This window comes from Rhodnius prolixus, unplaced genomic scaffold, assembly GCF_049639745.1.
Source record: "Rhodnius prolixus isolate KJV_2025 unplaced genomic scaffold, Rpr scaffold_8, whole genome shotgun sequence".
NCBI lineage: Eukaryota > Metazoa > Arthropoda > Insecta > Hemiptera > Reduviidae > Rhodnius > Rhodnius prolixus.
In genome coordinates this window covers 9,053,044-9,067,841 of record NW_027411593.1, presented here as the reverse complement: position 1 = coordinate 9,067,841, position 14,798 = coordinate 9,053,044, and the positions used below count along the sequence as shown (strand labels likewise).

The window sequence follows — 14,798 nt, the reverse complement described above, 5'->3', positions numbered from 1 at the left end:
CGTGGGAGTCCTCATCTTTAATGTATTTACTTTTGCACGTAACCGTAATTATTAATTAAATATATTTTTTATGGACACTTAATTGATAATAAAAAAAGAGAAGTAAAGGAAGTACAAGTGAGAGAGTAAAAATTATATTATTAAACAGCGGAAGGGCTACTTTTCACAAATTCGCCGAAAGAAAATTTATTTTTCTTTTTTTTTCGCCCCCCAAAATAACAGATTTTTCTTTAAAATCCCCCCCCCTTGTGAATACGAACAGCCAATGGCAGTAGAGTTTAGATACTTCCTTCATTTCTAATTTTTTCTTCTTTTTATTCCCCATCGTTTTTATGTTCATTTCTCGTTGAAATTTAAAGCTCCATACTATTCGTTTGCTTCTTTTCATTCTGTAGGTCCACCAAGACGGCATTGTACTTTTAAGAAGTTCATTCTTAATGAAACTGCTCGTAATGCAAAATTCTTATCTCATTCATTAATATTTGTAAAGCGTAAATGGAAAGGAAATCTAATGAAATTTTAAGTTATGTTGTGGAATTCTATAGATTAATATAATATTAAAATATAAATACTAGGCATTTATTTTATCGTGTTGGTAAATTGTTGTAGACTATTGTAAGGGTACAGCTTTTCATAACATTTTGTAGAAAGTCATAGGGATACTTAGTTTTTAAAACAAGAAAATAAATTTTATTTAATTTAGGTATTTTACTCTCTGAATTGTTTTGTAATCGGGGTTATAAGAATTAGGACAAGGAGGAAAAGCAATAATTAAATTACGAAAGGTATAGGAACCGCTGAGTCGACGCCGTATCATATATAAAAACTGGGCTACTGGCTGGCCAGGCTCTCACACTTTTTGCGGAGGGGCCAGTTGTCCAGCGGAGGAGCCAGTTGTCCAGCGGAGGAGCCAGCCGCCTTGCGGAGGAGCCAGTGGTCTTGCTGTGGAAGAGGTTCGTCGGCTGGCTTGTGGCTGGTGAGTGTAGCCCAGTAGTAATTTAATAGCGGTATTTGTTTAGCCCCAGTATGGTCGACTCAGTGGTTGCAAAGATTGAATAGGTTACTTGTAGGTGAATGAATGAATTACTTAACTTATTGATGTTTGGGGATACATATTAGAATGTATTAGAAGCGAGGTTAGATAGAGAATTGTATAAGATATTCAACTGGGTGGGTTTATGTAAGGGATGAAGCGTAGGATCCGATTTACTTTGGGGTATTTGTTGATAATTTGTTTGTCCTTGTTATTTGTTATTATAAATAAATTATTTTAAATTATTGTAAATAAATACTATGGCCGAAATCTGTAATTATATTGAATTGTGGTTGGAGTGACCAGTTCCTGTTTCCTCACCGTGCGGGTTGGCAAGCGCCCTTACAATGATTAAACCTCTTTTAGTATTGTTCAGATTTTAATGTATTCTTTACGGTATTGTACAAACTGCAGTATTCTAGTGATAATAGGTAATGAGATATGGAAGGTAAAATTTTAGATGTTTTCGATGCAGTTTCAAATTCGTTCGAAATTCAAACGTTTATATCTCCTTTCGTATTAGCCAGATAGAGTTAAAATATAGTGCCTATTTATTTATGAAGATGTAATGTTCATTTTATCATTATTATAACAAAATGTTATAATGAATCTGGGCCTGTGACATCTAATAACTACTAAAAAATTATTAATGCACAGTAAAATTACTCAAATGATTAAATAAAGAAGAATGTAATTAAAGCGGCCAGCGCCCCTTACAATTATCATTTTCTTTCTCTAGTTCCGGTTACTTCCTTTGTCGCCTTGATGTTCAAAAAGTGTATATAGCGAGAAAGTTATAATTATAATTGTAATAATCATTATAATGAATCACACTTGATAAAACAAAAATTATCAAAATGAAAATTGAAAAGCTAATGGCGTAATGTACGTCACTAAGTTAACAGAAAATTCTAGAATCCACTTTTAAGACAAATTCAAGATAGTGTGACAAAATCCATGGAGTAAAGAAAGTGAACAATTTCTTGATTAAAGAACATTCTTGAAATCCAGAATTTCAGTGATACATTTAACTCATCTGAAAGTATGTGAGAATAATCGAACGTCACTTAGAAAGCGAAGTCCCACTCCTGAACCTAGTAGAGAGTCCTTAATAAATTTTTTAGATATATTTTTTTTTGGCGTTTATTTGTGCTACAATCAGCGCGTTGGTGCTATAAGTAACAATGATAACAGAGTAACAAATGAAGCAAACGAGTGGAGAAGTTACCCAGCAGTGGTTACACTCCAAAACATTAGACTGTTAGTCCACTCTCTTCACTGGGGAGGAGATCACGAGGCCACTGTCTCTTAAGGCGTCTTGTCCGGGTTATCAGGAAGAGTTCTAGAAAAAAGATTTTTAGCTAGAGGATTTATATGAGATTGCAGGTTGAAGTGGAGTTTTCTGTATCTTGTTTTAGCGACTTCGGTGATAAAAGGAATGTTAAGGTCTGTGTGTATAGTCCAGGTTGGAGACATAAAATGGAGCGTTTACAATAATTCGAAGTATTTTAGATTGAATCCTTTAGAGATTCGTGCGTCTGGTTGAATTGCACAGCTCTATTCCATACGCCCAGATGGGTTTCAAAATAGAAGTATATATCAGTCTTTTGTTGTCCAGAGAGAGTTTAGATCTATCGTCTAAGAGTCTTTTAAGTAGTCGATAGCGTCTGTTTAGTTCTGTTCTTTTTAGTCTAGTGTGAGGGTTATAAAAATATGAAAAAATTTTGTTATTGCCATTGCTTTAAAATGTTTAAATAACAATCTTAGATGGTATTACTGAGAATATGTATTTCAAATTACTGAAAAATTTATTCAGTAAAATAGTGCTTCCGTTCAGTTATAAAATTTCCTTTCAAATTTAAGGCGCACCAATATCTGACGTCACTCCCTAGCTTATTTTCAGTGCACTGTGAACAACTACGTCACAGACTACAATGTTCATCAACCGGAAAGTAAGCTGTAAGAAGCTTCTAGAAAGTGAAAATCTAAAGGCTGCGCTGCTAGATTCGAACCCAGGACCTCCGCGTGGGAACCCAGTGTGCTAATAACTGGGCTTCTTGCTCATAATTTCTGGCGGCTCTTAACATAACAACTACCACAATTAGGTTTGGATTGTAATCATTAAACTACAGTGGGTAAGAAAGTTCAATACACCAAAATGGGACTTTAGAGAGAAGCCTGTACCACGCCTTTCCCTCAGTATCCTTCCTTGAACTTTCCTACAAAACAAAAAAAAAGGATGTAAAAATAAGAAGTTAGAGTACTACACGTACATAAAGTTGAAAGAAAATCAACATTTTCCAGAAAATACGTCACAAAACTGAAACATGGATTCTGTAAAAATGGTACTTTCGATTGATCAAGACCTTATTGGAGCATGAACTGGAGATACCTCAGCCAAACATCGAATTCGGGGGAAAAATCGTTCTTAGGGGACGTCAAAATGGATATTCCCAGTAAAAGCCCAAAATCTTGAATATAACAGCAAGTGATACTAAAAATACATCCATTTTAATTTTTTTATTTACATGTTTAAAATTTCCAAATTGAAATAAAATAAAAATGAAAGGTAATTGCGCAATGCGCTATCAATTCACTAAGTTCGAAGTTCGAAAGATCATGGTTAAAGATTAAAAAGTGGTAGTGACCTCTTTAGCGAGGGAGGGTCCTTTTCCTATTGGCTGATTGCCAAACCAAATTAATATTACCGGAGAATGAACCGGATCCAAGTTGGGTTGGAAAAGGCCCCTGGTATTACTCGTCTATGTAGTACAATGGACGACCTCTCCGTTCTGACGAGCAATTTCCACAGAGCACCCCCACTTCCTCCAACACGACGAACATTGGATAAACTTTGACGGCAATCTAATGTTATATGAATGAGATAGGCAAATTTTCAGTATTATTGGTCCGTTTCAATCAAGTCAGCCAATGAATAACGGCTGAAGGCAGCCAACCCGGCAATCTCATACAATTGTTATTGTTTTTGTTTCTATTGCATTTTAACTAAAGTTTTCATAATTGTAATGAAATCATTAATGTCATTATGAATATTCAGATGATTTGCCTAAGTTGTATTGATTTCAAAAGATATCGATTTGCCTAATCGAAATAAATAATGATTATATTTGCGCAAACTGTATAAATCACAGAATATGTTTTTACTGTAAATCTAATGTGTATGGAATCATTTTATAAGTCTTAATAAGTCTCAGAATCATTTTCAGGAACGTGAAGAGTCCATTGAATGGAGAGGTCCTTTCTAATGAGGAATTTTCGTCAAACACGAACATTCGAGACGTGTTCCTCAAGGAAGTACCGTTTTGCAATTCGACCACTGCAGTGCTGAATTTCCTACATACATATGTCAGGAGGAAACTAGAAACGCTATAACGGAAACATTCGACCGTGTTTTTTTTTTTTTTTTTTTTTTAAACGTTTGTTTGTGAGTATTTAAAATGTTTGAGAAATCCCGCAGACTGTGAAACATGCTCTGTGATCTTAGTGTGCTTAAAGCGCAAGAAAGTGGCTCGAGAAAGTTATCGTGAAATCAGTGGAAGTTTATGGAGAAAAACATTCTGAGCAGTAGACATGGATAAAAGGAAATTTAGTTAAAGCTTTTTTAAAGATGGCTGCAAGGATGTTCATGATTCAATAATGATTGAAGATTTTGTACAGAAAGTAGACGAAAAACTAAGGATTCAAGATTGGGAAGAATCAATCAAATAATTATCAAATATATTGTCTTCTTCTGGGTGTGGCTATGCGGGTTGGTTGAGTTACAGAAACACTGTTTCTCGCCAATCTTGAATCCTTAGTTTAATAATTTACGGTCACGAAGTCTATATATTTTCGCAGACGAAAAAGTGAAGCAGAGTGGACTACCAGCTGTTTCTGGATTGGAAGATGCATCTGGATGGTTTTGACGACGACGACGATGATGATGAGGACAAAATGACCGTGTGGAAGTGGTTAGGAAATCAGGCGATGGGATTCAAAACCTGATTGAACAATACGATAGGTGTCTTAATATTAGTGGCAATTATTTAGAATAGTAGATTAAGGTAGAGGCTTTCATTTGGCAATAAAATTGTTGAGAAAAGTGTACTTTTTTCTTTTATTTCAAAACGGTACTCACTTAAAGTACACGCCTCGTTTTAACCTCCCTAAACAGGGCTTAAAAGATGAGGCCGGACTTTACAAAAAGAAAAGAAAAGAAAAAGACATTTGAGAGGGAATCTAACCGCCACCTCACTTAGAAGTGAACTTAATCGAATTTTCCCGCAAATCAGTTTCGAACAAAAGTTTAAGATCTACATATTTAAAATTAGTACGCTAGGTTTAAAGATAAGAGCTTTTCTTTTACGAGAAAATTCTGGAAAACTGAGAAAATTGATTCAATAATGAGGTAATTGCTTTTAAAAGATTTTGATGAGAACTTTATGGAGACATCCGCTGAAATATCAAATTTTTTGCCATTTTATTTTAATTTTTTTAAAGTTACGCAGTATATGTACAAACGTACAGACTGACGGAAAAGAGAAGAGTGAGAGAAAGAGAGAAAACACTTTTTCTAACTCAGGGGACCTTAAAACGGATATTGAAAAACTAGTAAACCGGAAATCTGTACGATTACAATACGTTCTCCAATATACGAGTAAGAAAGCGTAAAAAATAAATTGCATACTCTCGGATAGCGAAGTACTTGGTGTTAAGTTGAGAAGAGTTTTGGAAAAGAGAGTGTGTTGACAGATGTTCTAGACATTGACATATGTGTGATTGTCGCCCATGTTATGCATCGTCCATGTTTTGCTTAGTACTCGACTAACGTAAACAAAGTGGAGTGCGAATAGAATCCTCCGTTGGCAAACATATCACTCTCTAAGCATACATCTTTGTTCACTATGAGTTATGGAACTACGAAATACTTTCTGATATCCCAATTTATTTTTAGATATTCATTTCATAATGGTTAATGATATGAAGAGACCAATGGCCGCCTCATAAATGCTATTGCCTCATGCTAAATGCTGCTATGGAATCCTGAGGTACAGAAACAGACGAAATTTAGCCAGGACTGCTAAGATTACTCCCCTTTTCTCACATATGGAAGCTGAAGCATGGACCATAACCAGATCAACAGAGCAAAAAGCTTCTCATCTTTGAAAGAACAACTTTAAGAAAGCTATGCGCAGAAAATGAACAGAGGAGGATACCTTCACAACGAGGAATTGGCAAGATTATATTCAGAATTGGATATTGGCAAGTATATCCCCCAGTTGGCCAGGATGCTCAGGGTTTCAATAAGAATGGAAGAAACTGTCGATAACAAGAAGTGTGTGATGTTTGTTGAACCAGCTTGGAGAGGGGGAGAATTGGGAGGCCTAAAAAATAAGATGGCTGGATAGATCCGTGGCTAGAAGAAATAGAGGAGAGATATGGCGTGGAATTCTTGAACAGGCCAAGACCCAGAAATGGGTTGTAGGAGCCACAAGGAGTTAGTTAGTTATTCCTGTTAATGACCGACATTGATTTATGGCAGAGAATCGAATTTCTCTGGTCATAAAAATACTAAAACACTTTTTAGAAATATTTTAGGGATACGTCAAGGTTCAATCACCTTTCCTGCTTTTAGCTAGTAGGTTAAATGGGCTCCTCTTGCTCTACAGCTTCCTAGATCTATGAATCCTTAAAAAAAGAAAAGGGGCTAAGCGAAAAACCCCTTAGTCAGTTTGATCAAAAAATAAAGGATAAATGATATATTTTCCTATTTTTTTAATAAATTTATTTTCTTTCGTTTTATTGCTCAGCAGGAGTACGTCCGTTTGGGGGCATGATAGCACGTGTCTAGGGAGTGAATCTGAGAGGGTTTTCCCAGTAAATCGGGGAAAATCGTATTTTCTGCAGATCTTGTTTGGCTAGGTGCCCAGTAAGTGTGCTTCTAACGCTACAAAGAAGTGTTCGCATCACCGCCGCTGCTTCTCTAACCTTGTCCACCCTTAAAGACAACAAACCTTACTGACAACTTTCATCGTTATTAGATTAAATTTAATGTCTTTTATCTTCTTGCTTTACTATTATTATTAATTTTGATAGTTTTTTCTTTCAAAATGATAACTGTACTGTTCCATTTTCTTTTTTCCTTTCAGAAAATTTCAAAAATAATCTTTTCTTAGAAAATACTATCCATTTTATTTTATTTATTTGAACAAAATTAAGTGATAAGGCCATCACTTCTGATTTCTTTCCTTACAGTACGGTTACATATCGATTTGCTGGTTAAAAACATGCGTTTTGAATACTTGTTTGGTTATTATAATAAGAGAAAAGAAAATTTTTGAAGTTAATATGTGTTGTGGTCAGATTTTATTTGTCAAAAGATGGAGTCTGTATCAGCAAAATTTAGATTTTTTTTTGGTTTTAAACTCGTGTCTGCCGCTTTTTCTGCCCTATTTAAGGGTGTCACAATACATAGTTATTGTCTAGTTACAAATTGACCATTCACAAAGTTAGCTGTACTTCCTAATTAATGATATACGTCATGGAAACCACAATGGAGTTCCATTATCACTTTTTTTTCATATGAGTCTGCTAATTAATTATATCACCATAATCCTGTAGCTCCGTAATCCCAAAATTATTTCACTTTAATTAGTAATATTAGTAAAATCGTAATGTTCTTTGATTTCAATACTAGAACGCAAGAATTATATTTTTGTTATCAACATTTCTGATTGGAAAGTATTTTCAGTAATCAATTACACGAAAGACTTACAATTCAGGTGGAGATCAGAGAGCGCGCTTTCTAAGCGAAAAGCTTAATTTTTTGTTTGTTTTTTTAAAATTAAAACAGGGAGCTTAAACTATTCCAGCTTGATTTTTGGGAGCTTAAACTATTCCAGCTAGATCTCTGGGAGCTTAAACTATTCCAGCTTGATCACTGGGAGCTTAAACTATTCCAGTTTGATCTCTGGGAGCTTAAACTATTCCAGTTTGATCACTGGGAGCTTAAACTATTCCAGTTTGATCTCTGGGAGCCTTAGACTATTCCAGCTTGATCTCTGGGAGTTTAAACTATTCCAGCTTGATCTCTGGGAGCCTTAAACTATTCCAGCTTGATCTCTGGGAGCTTAAACTATTCCAGTTTGATCTCTGAGAGCTTAAACTATTCCAGCTTGATCTGTGGGAGCTTAAACTATTCCAGCTTGATCTCTGGGAGCTTAAACTATTCCAGCTTGATCTCTGGGAGCTTAAACTATTCCAGCTTAATCTCTGGGAGCTTAAACTATTCCAGCTTGATCTCTGGGAGTTTAAACTATTCCAGCTTGATCACTGGGAGCTTAAACTATTCCAGCTTGATCTCTGGGAGCTTAAACTATTCCAGCTTGATCTCTGGGAGCCTTAAACTATTCCAGCTTGATCTCTGGGAGCTAAAAATGACTTTACAATAAAAATTTTACAATGATGTCGTTCAAAAATCAGAGGAGAGTAGTTGTCTTCGTTATGAGGGTTGCTCCCTTATATAACTTCCGCCCTAAAGTGCCATTTCAATATTACTGTATTTCCTACTTATATTGCTTGAATAACAGGGAAGTTATTGATATTGTTATAAGATGGAATTAAGGTTAATTTCTTATATTAAATTGTAGTAAACGTTGAATCACCAAAAATGGTATGGTCACGAATATATAATAAATGATGTCGCCAATAATAGCATCACAATTGTTTCTAAAACTAAGATGGCGCCACAGATCAATCGCAATGTGTAATACATATTTGCCATATGCATGTTATGGCCGCATGTGCCAATCCTGCAACCATTCATTTATTATAAATAAGAAATTCTTCACTTTGAAAAATAGTCTATTCAGCATTCGTTCAACTATAAATTAGCTGTTTATCTTTCGACGAACAAAAAAACTCTTAGTTTTGTGCCAAACTAAGATTTAAACAAAACTAACTGGAAAGATGTTTACAGAAGGGGAACTGTTTGGAGAATTCTATTTGTGGAGAATCTAAAAATGGAGAAGAGTGCGCTGTTTAGTGTTTTACAATGTGCACAAATAGAAATAGATTGCTTCCGACTACGCCCAGAATCTCAAGAAATTACTAAATCATTGCAAATCACTAGGTTTTATTTATACCAAATTACACAATAACCTGTTGTAAAACAATACTTGAATTCCTTTACTAAATAAACAGATTTTTAGCTCAACTGCAAACTCTCTAGCTGCAGATCTGACGTTCTTAGATTTCTTTTCTTTTTCAAATTTTGAGAATAATATGACGTAAACACTCGTACTTGCCTTCTCGTATAACTCTCCGAGACTTTTTACGTGTTTACGATCTCAGAATTTGTTTAGTTATTCTCCAAAATTCCCTCCATAAATACATTTACAGGGGAAAAGGGCGCCACGGTAGCTGAGCGGTTAGAGGCGAGACCTGCGAAGCTAATATGTATTGTGGTACTGGGTTCGATTCCCGGTCTTTAGGCCTTGGATTTTATTTAATGGTTAATAAAAGAAATTTACAGTAAAATATGTTTGCTAGTCGCCTCCGTCCACGACACCTAATTGGTAGTTGGACTTTAAGCACAGCCTGAAAAAATAGGCGATTAGATTACTTTTACTATACTTTACAGGGAAAAAAAGTAATCTCCTATTTTTTCAGGCAGGGCCTAACTCTAACTGCCATTTAGGTGTCCTGGACAGGGAACCAGAAGCTCATACTTTACTATATACAATTTTTTTCTATCAAATAAAAAATGTAGCCATACGCGGGATTCGAACCAGGGATCTCTCACTTACAAAGCCTCGTTCTTGACTACTAGACCAACACCCGCCCAAATAATTTATAATTCCTGCAAAAGAAAATAGAAAAATACAGTTTCCCACAAAAACTTATTAATTTCTTCAAAGAAAAAAAAATAATAATATCAAATAATTTGTGGATAAATTTTAGTATATAATTTTCTATTGTGAAATTACAAAGAAAAAAACTAGGTTAGTGAGAAAATTCGACCCACAAAATACAAAGGAAAAAAAAAATCTAAAGATTTTTCCAATATCTAGTTTGCATATATCCAATCATTATGTAAATAATCTTCTCTGTCTCTCTCTCTTTCCTATGCCAGGTGGTATCAATTATTGCGTCACACAAACAAAATTACGTACGAGGTGAAATTGGCTCAAATAATATAGTCTGTCTATACCTAATATGAAGATATTGATTTCCCAATTTATTTACTAGGTTCGATTATACATATTTTTGAAAATATGATTAGATTCGCAGTGCTGGATAAATATCAATGATTTTAACTATTAGAGCACTGGATGTTTATTTGCATTCCAGACAGGTTTCAGATTTTCATCTAAAGGGTTAGCAAATGTTGAGCGAGATAGATGCACTAGTGAAGTCGTGTTCTCTACACCAAAATGATTATTCAACCTCTGATGGGTGGATGTAAGCTCGAAACTGGTCAGGGATGCAATAAACATGCGTACTACGACCGAATAAAATCGAAAAGGATATTTTTCTTACTCATGTTCTTTTACAAAATTGTCTCTAATTTTAATGGCTCAATTTTTCGAAAAAGTATTTTTGAGAACATGTACGTTAGTTTAATTGACATAATAATGTCCTTCTCAATACAGATTTAATGATGTATCCACATAAAAGCGAGTCAAAAATTTACCTGTTAGCTTTAAAAATATTTCGAGTCTACCGATCCATTTAGATAGGAGTGGGAGAAACGATTCCCATTCTATTCTTAAAGGAAAAGGCGGCATCATCCGTTTTGCAAAGGAAATGTATAAAAAGGCTAAAGCGAGCAAGGCGTAATCATCTGTTACATAATACTCAATGCGTGATTTATCTAACCGTGGCATCACATTTGCTCAAATTAAAACTGTCCGGTAGGACAGTTGTATAAGGGTTGATCATCAAAAACTGCACGAAAAAGCGTAACGTTGAAAAACACCCAACTTTGACAATTTTTTTCTCTTTTTCTATAAAAGATAAAATTCCCAAATTTTCTTTAAATTATAGGGCAAACCCTCCTTTATAACTGTAATTTTTTTGCAACAACCCAGATCTAATAGATTTCGAGAAAAAAGTTGCCAAAAATGAGCAAAAACGGCTTTTTCAAAAAATGTTCTTGTTCTTGTTGTTCTTGTTCTTGTTCTTCTTGTTCTTGTTCTTGTTCTTGTTACCTTTTTTGTAAACAACGTAGCGCCTAAACGCGTGAACCGATTTTCATGAATGAGGTGTCATTCGATTCGGAATTTTATGTAGATGTGCCTTTTGGGGGTTTCGACGCTGTACATCGAATAAGAGAGGAGTTAGCCCCCTTTATGTAAGGCCCCCTCCAAAATTATTATTACTAATTACTCTGTAAATCTTGGCCCGATTTTGATAAAATTTGGTAGGATGATAGGGTTAGGGCTCCCCTACGTAACATTAAAGCGACGTTCTGCTCTTACACTTGTTAAGGGGAAGTATAGCAATCGTTGCAAATTATCGACACGTGAACCGATTTGCATGAATGAAGGGTCATTCGAATCGAAATTTTGTACAGATTTGCACTTTAAAAGTCTCGACGCCGTGCCTCATAAGGAGGGGAGTTTGCCCCACCCAAATAAGGCCCTTTCTAAAACTATTATTACCAATATTTCTATAACGCTTAGTCCGATTTTGATAAAATTCAGCTCGAATAAGTGGTTAAAGCTCCTCTACGTTGCTGATGCTCTTGCACCTACTAAGAAGAAGTACTGCAATCATTTAAATTATCAATGAGTGAACCGATTTAAATCAATGAATTGTCGTTCGATTAAAAGATCTTTGCCTCTTTGCCTTTTAGGAAGAAGTACTGCAATAGTAGTTTATTTTCCTTACTCCTCTTAAAAGGAAGTACTGAAATCGCAGTTTAATTTTGCTATTTACGTACAAATACCTTCCAATGTCATTCAAAACGCTTTTTCAAAAAAATTGTTATTGAGGATGGTTTGGGGGAACGCAACTATAATCATTCTTTAAAAAGATCTCTCCATTGGTAGTTACGGTTCCGACTTAACACCTTATCAGATTATAATGATAGAATTGTTTATTCCAAATTTTAAAAAAATCTGTAAAGAAGATATGTAACTTTGTAAAATAAACAAAAAGGAAAATCTATCCAAAAGGTACAAAAATCTCCTTAACAAAAACTTACAGTTTAAAATGTTAAGTATAAGGGTTGATTAAACGCCAAAAGGTACACAAATCAGCGAGTACCCAACATTTCATTAATAGTTAAGCAATTCTACTGCATTAATTTTCATTAATAAGTTATTTTTTAGAATTTATTAGATGTCACAGACCCTTATGCTGGCCACTTCATTTATAATATTTTTTTGTTATAATTATGATAAATCACATAAATATGTACATGCATGTTAAAGTAGAAAAAGACAAAGTTAGAGTAAGCTACTGTCTTGAATTCGTCTTACCGAAATATTCGTGAGCGCAAATAACACACAGTTAATAACAAGTAGATTATTCAACAACAATTATTCATTTCTCAATTGTAATTTAATTTAGTCCCCCTAATTTTACTTATAGTAAAATACTGGAAAAATTAGCTGCCCTAAAAATATGCATATCTTATTTACTTTATATTACATATATACAACATTGTGGGATGAATACCTAGATTGAGAATGTAATTGAAGAAAACTATATTATTTGCGATAAAGCCAGATAATTATTACCGATTATTATAAACGTTTGACTACTACATAAAATAACAATTACTTTAATCGAAGAATGAACTTAAACCGACGATTTTTATTTAAAAATAAAAATAAATAAATAAAATAAACAAAATCATTGGTGTAAGTTTTTTATAAAAAGAAGTTTTGAATTTTTTAGCCTCATAATTTTTTTTTTTAAATTTTTTATAACGTTTTTCTTTTTAACCTGTAATTAATAGTTTGGTTATTATAGATAACTAGATATTACAGTCAATCTACAGTGCTACTTGAACATATATTTTGTAGACGAAAATGGCCAGCATAAGGGTCTGTGACATCTAATAAATTCTAAAAAATAACTTATTAATGAAAATTAATGCAGTAGAATTGCTTAACTATTAATGAAATGTTGGGTACTCGCTGATTTGTGTACCTTTTGGCGTTTAATCAACCCTTATACTTAACATTTTAAACTGTAAGTTTTTGTTAAGGTCTATAGTTTCAAGTAATTCGTGTATTTCAGTTCATCACTCAAGGATGTTACTTCTCGGGGAGGGAAAACCAAGACCCGAGAGCTTTACCCAGGAGTCACTCTCCAGAATTAAGAGTCTGATTAAACGGATGGGTCTGGAGGGTGAGCTCAAAAGTCGGGGAGCCACAATAGATCCAAAGGGGTCGCCCTAATTTAATCTATTCTATCTATTCTAGTTCATCACTTTGTATTTAAATTACAAATGAGTAGATCACAAACTTTACTAATCCCAATTTGACAAAAAAGTACAAAATTAAAACCATGAGATTCATAGTAATAGTTTTAGAACTGTATTTCCTACAATTTTTATTTTTCTAAAATGATTTAAAAAATAAATATAAATAGAAACAAAGGTTTTGACGGCAGTGCTATTAGAGGGCAAGCTGGGCAATATTTGGGATGGTCTGTCCGTCTGTTTGTAGGTGCAGCCGGCAGCTGGTCTTCACAGATTCTTAGACAAAAAGCTGGTCCTCCCAGTCCGACAGCCAGATGCTGTTTGTGTTGTTATATCCGTTGCCTAAAAGACCTTGACTCTTTCTATCTCTCTCTGCCAGGGCCATGTGTGCCTCTACCACTTAAATTGTATATATATATAAGTCGCTTCTACGTGTAGGTTCAAACCTTCGTCTGACTATAATAACCCTCCGAGCCCACCGTTCATCCCCTCCCCATTCTTTCGGCTGAAATCATCATCCTTATTACACTCCAGCACTCCAGGCGCCTGCCTACCTCTGCTATAAACTTTGCTTAGACCATCATTTCGTTTACATTTTAAATTAAGCTTTCTTTTTTTTTTCAACAAAATGTTTTCAAAGATAATTGCATTTCCTGGATGGACACATTTTAATGATTTTCCTTTTTCTTTGTTAACTTAGGCGCATCACTATCTGAAGTCCCAAAAAACCCATTGATTACACATCTATAATATATTCTGAATATATATAAACCCGCAAAAGCAAAAAAAGAAAAAGACAAACTTATAAAAACTTGCACTTATCTTAATCGCTTAAGAGTTTTGCGATTCACAAGAGAAAGAATTGGTTAGTATTTAAATACAGAGCAAGGCTAAGCAAGGAGAAACAGAAGCGGAACCAAGAAGGTAAACTGACTACAGAACCAAGCTTAAGGAAACAACCACAGATTCGAATAACAACGCAACTACAGAAATAAGAAACAACGCTGAAAACGTAATGCGAAGAGTACTAATAACTAACAATATACAGACTATAACGCCCCCAACGAAGACATACATTTTGAAATAACATTAGTTAAAAGAGAAAAACAGGCAGAAATGGACTTACCTTCCCGGCTCTACTTGGCATGGAAGTTCCGAAGGAGGATTTTAATGTAAGAAATAATTATAATTCCCATTATTCTAATAAAATGACTAGTGTCATTTTTCTCATGCATTAATAATATCATGCAAATATAACTAATTGGTGTCCGTCGGCGACACCTAATCGGTAGTTGGACGTAAAGCCCGCCTGGAAAGAAAGGCATTACT

At 34.5% G+C, this 14,798-nt stretch overlaps 1 long non-coding RNA gene across 1 annotated transcript in view; it reads left to right on the top strand.

Annotated features, from left to right (window-relative positions):
* The first annotated feature begins 622 nt into the window (after positions 1-622).
* Positions 623-14,798, top strand: part of LOC141450816 (uncharacterized) — a 40,029-nt gene continuing 25,853 nt past the window's right edge. The window contains exon 1 of the long non-coding RNA XR_012456334.1: positions 623-976. This is a non-coding gene — a long non-coding RNA (uncharacterized lncRNA). The remainder of the gene's footprint in view (positions 977-14,798) is intronic.